Source organism: Chenopodium album, chromosome 10 (assembly GCF_948465745.1).
Source record: "Chenopodium album chromosome 10, dcCheAlbu1.1, whole genome shotgun sequence".
NCBI classification, from domain to species: domain Eukaryota; kingdom Viridiplantae; phylum Streptophyta; class Magnoliopsida; order Caryophyllales; family Amaranthaceae; genus Chenopodium; species Chenopodium album.
This window is the reverse complement of record NC_137843.1, coordinates 6,781,338-6,793,515: the sequence shown is the minus strand read 5'-3', so window position 1 is coordinate 6,793,515 and position 12,178 is coordinate 6,781,338. Positions and strand designations below refer to the sequence as shown.

Genomic DNA, 12,178 nt, shown 5'->3' with positions numbered 1-12,178 from the left:
CATAAATACAAATTAAACAAAAAAGACAATATCTGATCTAATCTAATTATTTATAAAATAATAAGTAGATATCAACTTGAATAAGTTAAACAGAATATAACTTTACAACAGCCTCATAGCATGTTAGGAAATTGCAGCTCAAGGTGGATTGATGAGCTAATGGAGTATTATGTTAGGGTCTCAGTCTAAGTCATACGTGAAAAGAATAAGGAAAATTTGCATTTCTTATAAGCAACCACCTATCTCCATTAGCATTTATTTTTAAAAGGTGCATCAGTGTATGTCTCAAAAAATAATAAATAAATAAATAAATAATAAAGTGTGCATGTACGTAGCTAGGTTAAACCCAAAGTGGACAAAATTGAGGACTTATTTAGAGAAAATACGTAATGTGAACATTTACAGTAAATCATGTATTAATTTATTTAAAAATGTATAATTATGCGCATTTGCGGTCAAATTATTGTTGGATTAGCAATTGTGTAAAATTTGAGGACTTGTCTTTAATTTTTACACTTCTTGAGGTTGTATAATGTATTTGGAGTAATACAAAATTTTACTTAACAAAAGAAAAAATATATACCCCAGGCCAATCCTGGCATCTAAATCAGTAATCTTTCCACCTTATTCCACCCAACCCAGGCAAGACCTTTGGGTTTATTGTGAGTTGTGAAATATACACAAAGAGGCCGATGTATGAAGTTGTAGTATGTATACCAAATAATTATAAACAGTCCAAATCATTGCTTGGTTGGACTTAACTCAAGTACGGAGTATTATAGAAATGGGATCATATGAGATCACATCCCTTATGTGAGAACATTTTATATGTAAGAACAAATCTGGGTCATTAAAGGAGCAAGATCTAATGGGTTAGAATTCAACACTAGTAATGGCAAATTGGTAATTATAGGAGACATATACCCCAACTTTATGTACTAACCAAACTACTGAAGATATCTACATCATCTCGGATTAAATAATAAAGACAGTTCAGCTGATTGACAACAACAACGTGTATCCATACTAGATGTGGAGGAAGTTGCAAAATTTTCATGGTATGAACTGTTAGTTGTTCCAGCAGCTAACACTTATTGCTCGAATTGTGAGCTGGTTTCTACTTCATCGGTTTGGGGCGACTCTTTTGTCTCTAGTACTAGTTGAGCTATTTTCATAGTGGGTCTTCTTGTACCTTTCGGATTCAAGCATAGTGTTGTAAGATCATCATTAGTGTAAATCTCTTCCTTTGAACTCTCCTTTAAAAATTGAGGGTCCACAATGTCAAGGAATTGAGAGTTTTCCATACTAGAAAGAAACCATGACACCAAACTTCTATCTTGTTCACATATAGCACGTATTGCCTTTTGTCCGGTTAAAAGTTCAACAAGGACCACACCAAAACTATAAACGTCACTCTATCTTGTCAGTATAGTGGTTAGTTTGGAAATATTCAGGATCCCCATAACACGAGTTGTTACATGGGTTTGATCGTTAGCCACACTTTTTGATAACCCAAAATCCGATAGCTTTGCCCTACTTATCATCCAAGAGAATGTTGGAAGATTTGATATCCCTATGTAGTATAGGAACATAAGAAAAGGAATGTAGATAAGCAAGTGCTCCAGCTAAATCAGCAGCAATTTGCAGGCGCATTCTCCATGTGATTGGAAACTCTTCATTTAGATGATGTAGATGATTGAAAAGTGTTTTATTTTGGACAAACTCATAAACCAGTAATGGGACTTCTAATTTCAAACAACATCCTAGTAACCTGACTATATTCCTATGAATTATTTGAGACATGATAACCACTTCATTAATGAAATGTGCTCGTTGGCTTTCATTTAATGTCTAAGATACAACGAAATAAGTTGAATTGATAGCCTTACATACGAAATAAGTTGAATTGATAGCCTTACATACAATAGCCTATTAAGAAATTGGCTCAAGGTGGGTTGAGCTAATAGAGCATGATGTTAGGATCTCAGCCTAAATCACAAATGAAAAGAATAAGGAAGAGTTGCTTTCCTTATGAGCACCTATCTCCATAAGCATTTCTTTTTTAAAAGGTGTCTAAAAAATATATAATTTTATAGTATTAACATGTATTGATATTTTTACAAATGTAAAATCTTGCGTTGAAGTGGTTAAATTAATGGATTAGCAATCGCGTAAAATTGAGGTCTTGTCTTTGTACACTTCATGAGGTTGTATAATGTATTTGGAGTAATATAAATTTTTACTTACCATAAGAAAAAAATTACAAATCTAAAGATGAACAATTTATAGGAAACAACATACAACAACCAAAACATCTATACATATATATCCGGATTATGATGGCTTTTGCCTTCTAAATTCATTAATCATGCATGACTCAGGCATTAGCGAGGGTGGTTCATTTCGTTAATCAAATCGATTTGCATTGTGTATTGTCCAGACATGAATTCTCCAGTGCTTGGATTGCCATTATAATTAGCATTTGAGGGCATCGGGTAAAGATCATTTTGGTTTGTTAAATTGCTTGTTTCATCTTGATGGCTCTGATCGGCCCAAGGATGCCTATTTTGATTCCTCATGCCCTGAAGCTCAAGGGCCACTTCCTTCATGGTTGGCCTATCGTCACCTACAACGTAAAGACATTGCATAGCAAGATTCGCCATTGCAACTAGTTGCTCTTCGTTAGCTTCCCTAACCAACTGAGGATCAAGGATTTCCATCAACCGACCTTCTTTAAATGACAAGATAAAATATATAGCCAAGTTTCTGTCTTCCATTTTCCTTTTTAAGGAAAGAGGCTTTTCTCTTGTTAGGAGTTCAACAAGTAGAACTCCGAAACTATAAACATCACTTTTCTCGGTCAGTTGACTTGTTTGAAAGTACTCCGGATCCAAATATCCTAACGTCCCTTGAACTAATGTTGTCACCTGAGTTTGATCAATTGGAATCAACCTTGAAGCACCAAAATCAGATATCTTAGCAGTGTAACTTTCGTCTAATAAAATGTTGCTGGATTTAACATCTCGGTGAATAATTGGTATTGAAGCCGCTGAATGAAGATATGAAAGTGCATCAGCAGCCTCCGCAGCAAGCTTAACGCAATTAGCCCAAGTTAGCCAAGACGTGAGACCCTTATTTCTATGGATATGTTCAAAGAGAGTACCATTCGAGACATATTCATACACGAGCAAAGGAACCTCGGTTTCAAGACAACATCCTAAGAGTTTAACCACATTTCGATGGTTGATTTGAGTTAGAATAACAACTTCGTTTATGAATTGCTCAACTTGCGTTCGATCAGTCACTCGAGATTTCTTTATTGCAACTTCACGACCGTCCTTAAGAATTCCTTTGTATACTGTACCATAACCACCTTTACCTAAAATACGATCTTCGTGATAATTATTCGTTGCTTGTTGTAGTTCTTCAATAGAAAATATTTTCGATGAATCCATAGTTCCTCCATTTGGACGAAGTTGTTGGCTCAACAATACTCCTCCATTCTGTTCAAAGAATTTCTCCCTTTTTTTCATGAGTTTTCTTTTTTTGGCGATTAAATTTATGAAACAAAACAATAAAACCAACAACGGCCCGAGTCCAAGGCCTAGTCCTGCACAAACAATTTTTGGTATAATAATCTTGTTAGCTATCAATCATCGATCATAGAGTAAAATATACTAAGTATATTTTTCAATCAATTAATAAGGATATAAGAATATAAACTTGAAGTCAAAATATCAATTTAAACTATTATAAAACTAATTTTGATTATGAAATTAGAACTTATTCTATGTAGCAGAAAACTGTTTGTTGGGGTTGTTCATCCAAGTCCCACTACTGTGCGCATGGTGCACCCGCGTGCACCATGCACATGGTATACCCGAAAAGAATATAAGGAATATTTTAAAGAACATGGGTGAAAAAAGAACATTATAAACATTTATAAAGAACATGAGCATAATACGTTCTTTGAGTTTGATTATTATGTTCTTTGAATTTGAATTATTATGTTCTTTACATTATACAATAAGTTCTTTAATGTATGTAAATAAATAAAAATGTTAAATTCAACCACCTAACTACCTAAGTAATTATGAAAAAGAACATGCTCTTTAATGTATTATCATATTCTTTTTATAAAGACTTTATGTTCTTTGTGTAGAGATGATCAAAGTTAGCCTGGCCTGATGTGGCCCGATTTTGGGCAGAATTTTTCGCCTCGAAATTCGATTTTTTTTTTTTTTGGGAATGCATTTTTAATTGTTTTTTTTTTACCCGGCCCAAAAAGCCAGCAAGGCCTAACCATTTTGGGCAGGTTTAGGCACAAAAATTCCACCCCGAAACTTGGCCCGGTTTGGCCTGGCCCAGCCCAATCCTGGCTTGACCCACCCAATGATAACCTCTATATTTGTCAAACCCAAACATATTCTCTTGTCATACATAGGGTTCTTTTTCAAACACATTCAACCACGTGAGTAACTATGAAAATAACATGTTCTTAAATGTATTATCATGTTCTTTTTATAAAGACTTTATATTCTTTGTAATGCCATATTTTTTGTCAAATACAAACATGTTCTTTTGTCAAATATAGATATGTTCTTTTTCAAACACTAGCATGTTCTTTTTTTCGCCCATGTTCTTTTAAATATGCCTAATGTTCTTTCCGGGTGCACCATTGCACACTATACTTATTTCACTCATAGAAGAAGTAAAAAGGTGAAAAGCTCCTTATAAGTGAGTGCACACTTCATAAAGTATGAGGATTTTTTTTGGAAAGAGCGTAAAAACAAATTCGTGCAGGTTTAGTACCAAAGCGGACAATCAATAACATAACACTAAAACAGACACCAGGAATGACACGTGTCACTTCCTGGTGCTGTTTTTTTCCTCCAAAACTCCCCCTCCCCTTTTTAGCAAAAATCTTTTATTTTTGGAATATTTGTATTTTATAATTATTACTAATTTTATATATTATCTTTATAATAATTATATTCCTTTTTATTTCGTGATCTAATTACTTAAAATAGTTACACAAGATTTTGAGACCTTTTAATTAATGGAGAATAAGCTATAATTTTGAAGGTTGAAATATGGTGGAGAGTATACAATAACGAAGTCAAAAATACAATATTAACACTTAAATTACCATTATATACCTCCGATTTTTTTAGTTGTAACTTTGAAATATTTTATATCTCTCAAACAATATCCCAAAGTTGCAACTAAAAAAATCAGAGGTAATATAATGTATACAATTTAAAAATATTTTCAACACAAATAATCAATAATGATTTTTTTTTCTATTGTAGTTTTAATAATTTTTGCCTTATTATTTCATCTTTCTTATATGCATTGCATTTGTTTATTTCACATGGGTTGTCTCATTTTTATATTATATCACAAATTAATTATATGAAAAAAATTATTATTACCGTGCATCGCACGGGCACTAGTCTAGTATCATACTAATGTGGAGTAGAGTGTGCGTACAGTCCAACAAGATGGGTGACCATGACCCGAGCCCAACTCTTCTTTTTACTTTTTTATTTTTTTTAGAAAAAGGACTTTTTGTGAAAAACTACCTTATATACATCAAATTTTGTGAAAAACTACCTTACAAAAAAGTTGTTGTAAGAAACTACCTTATAAAAACTAAATATTGTAATTTGCTACCATGTGCTTAATTTAACAATGAAAGAGAAAGGAAATTAGGGGTTATGAGGGGGTTATGGAGAAATCAGGTGGAAAAAAGGAGAAAAAAACATTGAAAATGGGTCATTATACGTCTCTTACTCAATGCAATAATTCGGCAAAAGGTAGCTTTTTACAAAATTAATTGTTTTATAAGATAGTGTTTACAACATTTATTGTTTAGAAGGTAGTTTCTTACAAATTTTTTTTATAAGATAGTTTTTTACAAAAATTGACTTGTATAAGCTAGTTTTTCACAAAATGTCCAAAAAAAAAAAAAAAATAGTACCTTCTCACTAATGTTGAATAATTTGCTCTTTATTTACGTAAGCTAGATGTTAAAATATATAGAATAAAAAGGTTACAAAACTAATTATGAGCCTATTCATGTCTTTCATGATTTTCTCAAGCTGAGCTTTAAATTGTTGGGTTTTAACTCGTCACACGTGAATTGCTTCAAAGACTTAGAATAATAAGAGAGTTTTTATATAATAAATATGTTTCAAAAAACAAATATAATAAAGGAATTACCTAAACCGAGCTTTGATGTAATATTTGATGTACTCTTAAAACAAGTGGTGCCACCATCCTTCCGCCCATTTCCACTGTATCCTTTAGGACAAGAGCATGTGTAATTGCCAATGGTGTTCTCACAAAAATGAGTACAAGGTTTGCTTGGACCCTCACACTCATTAATATCTGTCAGAGGGAAAAAATGACTAATAAAGTCAGTAATACAATGATCTAACAATAGTTTGAGAAATAAAAGGGTATATATTTTGCTAAAACAAACTAAGTAGTATTATGAACATATATCTGTTATGTACTACATACTTATGCATGTCTTGCACCCAAGATCACAATATAATGTTGTTTTAAATGAACAAATATACATAGTGTACAAATTATGAACATATAGCTATTATGTTCGTGATTTTGAATTGTATATTCATTTTAATTTGGACCCCAAAGTAATAAAAGAAATTATGTAGTTAATCCCTGATGACCCCAAATTGTAAGTTCTTTTCCTTAACTATATATAACACAAATTTTCATATGTGGCTGGCTACACGGTGTGGTTGGCAAGTCGGGGTTACCCGGTCAGGACTTTTCCGATTGGTCAGGGATTGTGTATGGTCGAGATTACTCGGTTGGTCAGGGGCTATCCAATCGGTGTTTTGGTGTGTGTCAACTTGCTGCACAGTGTGGCTGGCCACACCAAAAAGGCGCAGAGTTAAAGGTGTTTTTTCTGTGTGGTTAGCCACACCGTGTGGCCGGGGTTACTTATTCAGGGGTTCTTTATTTGTTTAGGGGTTAGTCAATTGGTTAGTGTGTTTTCTATGTGAAAGTAAGTTTTCTGTCGAGAATAAACATCACCGACCGAGTAACCCTGAATAAGTGTTTTTACAAGTCATATAATTAATATTAAGGCAAAACAAATTCATTAAATATAATAGAGGCTAAGTTCAAAAACAATAATAAGAGGACATAGGAAAGACGGAGTAATCAATTCTTTGACTTGGAGAAAAATTGATGATTACAATCATTGAAAATTAAACTAGTTAAACTGAGCGATTTGGATTTGATTGTTTAATTTACAACTTTAGCATTTTAGTAATGAAGAATATATGTAGGAAGACTGACCTGTGCATCCAGGACTGAGATAGGGGTTACCGTGGTAACCAGGCAGACAGCTGCAAATGTACCCGGATTCATCGCCACCATCAACATCGGTGCAGTAGGTCTTCTCCTTGCAAGTATAACCGGACCTGGATGTATTCTGCTGAGCTTGTTGGCACGTTTCATTAACACCAACATACCAATCCAGCACCATCGGAACATTCTCCATTATTCTATTTCTAAACGCTGCGTTACTACCAAAAAGGTCAGCCAAGTTAAAGGTGTATTTGTTTACCTCTGCTATGAAAGCAGCGCCACAATAAGAATCATTATAATTGGTGGTGTTTCCAACACCTATTATCAAAAGTTGTTTCAACCCTTTGTTTGGCATAGCAGATTGGCAGCAGCCGTTATTACCCAAACACCCCGTATCATTTTGCTTAAGCATAATCTCCGAAGTATCACACATTGCTGTACAGCCACTAAGTAGGCCCTGTGTTTGTGTTCCTGCAATCATCATAACCAAGTACTTACAACCAACACCGATGAACCTGTTTGTAGTATCCGATACCACTAGCGGTAAGCTCGTTAGATTTATAAATTGTCCTCCGTTATTCATTACTGATTCTTCTATTACCTGCTGTGGTTGGTAGCATTGTTTGGCCAATTTATTCCTGATTCGCATCTGCCCGGTTTGGGATATGTCTGTGATCTCCAGGCGAGTATTATTACCGTCAAGCAAGTACGGTTTTGGGGGATCGGTGGAGGTGTCACAATGTACGTTGTAGGGCGTACTAAGGGAACAATTTTTCTCTGGGTCGATGCCAAATGGGTACGGAATAGTTACCTTTCCGCACTTAGTTGGGCACGCGGGTTTGGCTATGGGAATGGTGGTGGCAAAACTAGTGACAAAAAGCATGGCAAAAAAAGTAAACCATAGCCTTAAGAAGGGAGATAAAGGTCGGACAACTTCCATCATTGTTAGCTTAGCTTTAGATATCTTATGGACCCTATAAATAGTTATTAATAATCACTAAATGATTTTTCAACGGAAGCAACTAATGACCAAGCACGTACAGACAAGCTAGGATGGAATAATTGAGATTATTGACGAGTAAACCTAGCAACGAGGACCATGTTTTTGGAGCATGCTACACAAGAAGGTCTTGTACGTGTTTAATTTTCTACGATTAATAACCATATGAATGCAAACTCTACACTAGTCATCTTAAAAATGACTACCTAGTCACTATATAAATAATTTCATAATAATTTTGGTAATTGATAACTCTCTCCTCTCTCTCTCCTCCTTTCTCTCTCCAAAACCCTAGTCTCCATTAGTGAATTTTGAAGGGGCTTTCATCGATTTTAATCGGTGGAAAGCCCCAATATATCCTTGTTTCTTTATTGTTTTTTTTTAGGTTTATAATAATGCTTCCTCCTTTTGGGAGGAACTTTTCTCCCTCGAAAGAAAGGGTTTCCGATCTCCTTCGAAAGACAAGGGTTTTTCGACCTCCTTCGAAAGACAAGGTTTATCTCCTCTTTTCGAGGGAGAAATTTCTTAGGTTTGGTTCCATGGTAGCAGATCTAATGGATTGTCGTGAAATTATTTCGTTCGTGAAAAAGTTATCAAGTTTTCGAATACGGACAGATGAATCAGAAGGAAAACATCCTCACGGCTACAAAGGATCGTTAGATTGTCTCTCCAACAAGGCTGTAATTTTCAGCGATATAAGAGGGAGATGCTCCGCAGTGCAAGATCTACTCGACGATCGTAGTTTTTATGAAGGAAAATTCTATTTGATTCAATATCTTATGTATTTGTTAACGTCGAATCTCTATTGTAGATGTCGTATGACTTTTAATTAATGAAATATTTTTGCTATTCAAAAAAAATATATAAATAATTTCATAGGTCAATTATTGATTTAATTTTTTGTTACTTGACTTAATTTTCTACACCGTGTAACACATCGACATATCCCAAAACATTAATCAGATAATCCTTGAGCGAGTAACCCTCGACTAACTAAGTAACTCCTAACTGACTGAGCAGCCTCTAATTAACTGAGTAACCTCTAACTGATCGAATAATTCTTGACCGATTAACCCATGACCAAATAACACTGGTCACACAGTGTGGCCAACCACATATGAATATGATAAAAAAAGATAAAAATAAAAATAAAAATAAAATAAAATAAAATAAAATTATTTTTTTAAAAAAAATTCATTTTTCAGATATTGATTTTTTGAAATTTCGAAAAATAAAAATTTATAATTAATTTCCAAAAAAATATATTTTAGTTAATAAAATCATTTTTAATAGTAAGTTAAACCAACTAAAAAAAATTAAAAAAAAAATCAACCAATGAAAATTAAATATAGTGAATTATACATTTTAAGAATGAATTCCATAGAACATCCCAATTTGAAGGAATTTTCTCCGGTTATTTTGTATTCAATTTGTTGATTTGTTTATAAGAAGCACAAATCACATGTTAGTTTTTATTTCTTACGAGTATATAATAATAGAGAGTACATGGATGTGAATTGACTACTTATTTACACTAGTCATGGGTTTGATTCTAATCTCTTGCATATGCATTTATTTTATTTTTGCTTTCTTACCTTGCATCACTTTTTTTTTTTTAACTACTTTTCTTTTATTCAACTTATTACAGAATAGTATTTATTGTTGAAGTTTCTTTGAGATATTTTTTTATTACTTTTCTTTTATTCAATTTAAATCTAATAGCTAGAATAGTATTTATTGTTGAAGTTTCTAAGAGATATATGACGTTAGCTTTACAAAAGTTAAATGGAATTAGTTTTCCCACCTAAATATATATAGAGAAGATATTGTGTCAGTACGGACTGCGGATTTTTGATATCCTCAATTGGCGGGATGATATCCTCTATTGGCGGGATGATATCCTCTACTAACTGGATGATATCTTTTATTGGCTGGATGATATTTCTACTAGATAGATGATATCCTCTATTGACTGGATAATATCCTTTATTGACTAGATGATATTCTTTATTGGCTGGATTATATTTCTATCTACTGGCTGGATGATATCCTCTATTGGCTGGATAATATCCTTTATTGGCTAGATCATATTTCTACTAGCTGGATGATATCCTCTATTAGCTTTATGATATCATGGTTGGATGATATAGCCAATAGAGGATATCATATAGCCAATAAAGGATGTCATATAGCCAATAGAGGATATCATCTAGCTAAAAGAGGATATGTATAACTTGTTTGATAATATGTATAACAATGGTGGAACCTCCATTGAAGTGCTCGTACGTACTAAAGGTCATGTATAATATGTATAACAATGGCTGGATGGTATAACATAACTTGCTCATTTCTCAACCAAAATACAGCATATGTTATCAAAATTCTCACAATTAAATGTATAATCATATGACACAATCAATTTCAACAATTATACATCACATAACAATACCCCAATTCGATTTTTTAGGCATTTTTCGAAAAATTCGAGAATCTCAAACAGTTAAACTTTCTTTCTCTTTTGTCATAGATGACCTCGCTCCTCTCCTTCGCCGTAACCACCAACAACTTGTCATCGGGTGGAATGAAACTTGTTTTTCATCACAAGAAGATGTCGATGATCTGATACCTTCTTGAGTCTCGACTGACGAAACATTGGGTGTGGCAAACATTGGGTACGGCAAGCCGCATCTAATACTTTGTGATATATAAATAAGTCAAGTCTCGACCTACTCAGTTCGTTCCCATATTTGCCTTTGCCCCTGTCTACCGTGTGGAAATTAAAAATGAAGTATGTTATTACCAATTTAATCATGGATAATGAGATATATCTAGGATATATAATTATAGGAAATATTATCTTGTATCAATTATGGTTAGGAAAAATTGCCGGGAATAATCCGACTTTTGGGTCGTCCGCGAAAAATAATCCCACCTTTGAGTTATTTTTAAATAGGAAATTTTGACAATTACCACCTACTATTCTTTCCATTTTAGCAATTACCACCTGCTATTATTTTTTTTTTGAAATTTATCACCTACTCTTTCATAAAACATCAAAAATTCCCACCTAGTTGCCTCCCAACTACTTTATGACGTCATGTGGGCCCCATTTTTTACCTTCCCTCTTCTTTTCCCTCCCTTTTTCTCATTTCTCACTCAATTTTCATCTCCCCTGACTCATTTTTTGAGCAAAAAAATAAATTGGGGCCCAACTAGGTGGTTAGGTTTTTGAGCGAAAAAATAAATTGAGCGAAAAAATGAGTCAAAGGAGATGAAAATCGAGTGAGAAATGAGAAAAGGGAGGGAAAAGAAGTGGGAAGGTAAAAAGTGGGGCCCACATGACATTATAAGGTAGTTGGGAGGCAATTAGGTAGGAATTTTTAATGTTTTATAAAAGAGTAGGTGATAATTTTCAAATAAAATAATAGCAGGTGATAATTGCTAAAATGGAAAGAATAGTAGGTGGTAATCGTCAAAATTTCCTTTTGAATAATCCCACCTTTTATGCTAGTTTTCTTCAAATAATCCACCATTAAAAACGATCAGGGGTTAAAGGTAGGATTATTTAAAAATAACGCTAAGGTGGGATTATTTTTAGCGGACGGCTCAAAGGTGGGATTATTCCGGACAATTTTTCCTTATGGTTATTTATTTTTGGTAGTTGCCTAGCTGGTGACCTATTGATCTTCCTAGGTCTTGTATTACGAATATTGGAATGTAGAATCAATGAAAGCTAAGCCATTACTCATCTTCTTGACAATGGATAATGTACTTTTTATTTTGAAAATGAGTAATAGAGAGAAACCTCAATTAAAAAAAAAAAAAACA

At 33.5% G+C, this 12,178-nt stretch overlaps 2 pseudogenes; both read right to left on the bottom strand.

Annotated features, from left to right (window-relative positions):
* Positions 1-1,091: 1,091 nt before the first annotated feature.
* On the bottom strand, positions 1,092-2,055 carry LOC145564674 (wall-associated receptor kinase-like 1 pseudogene; annotated as a pseudogene).
* Positions 2,056-2,384: 329 nt separating this feature from the next.
* On the bottom strand, positions 2,385-8,290 carry LOC145564673 (wall-associated receptor kinase 2 pseudogene; annotated as a pseudogene).
* Positions 8,291-12,178: the final 3,888 nt, after the last annotated feature.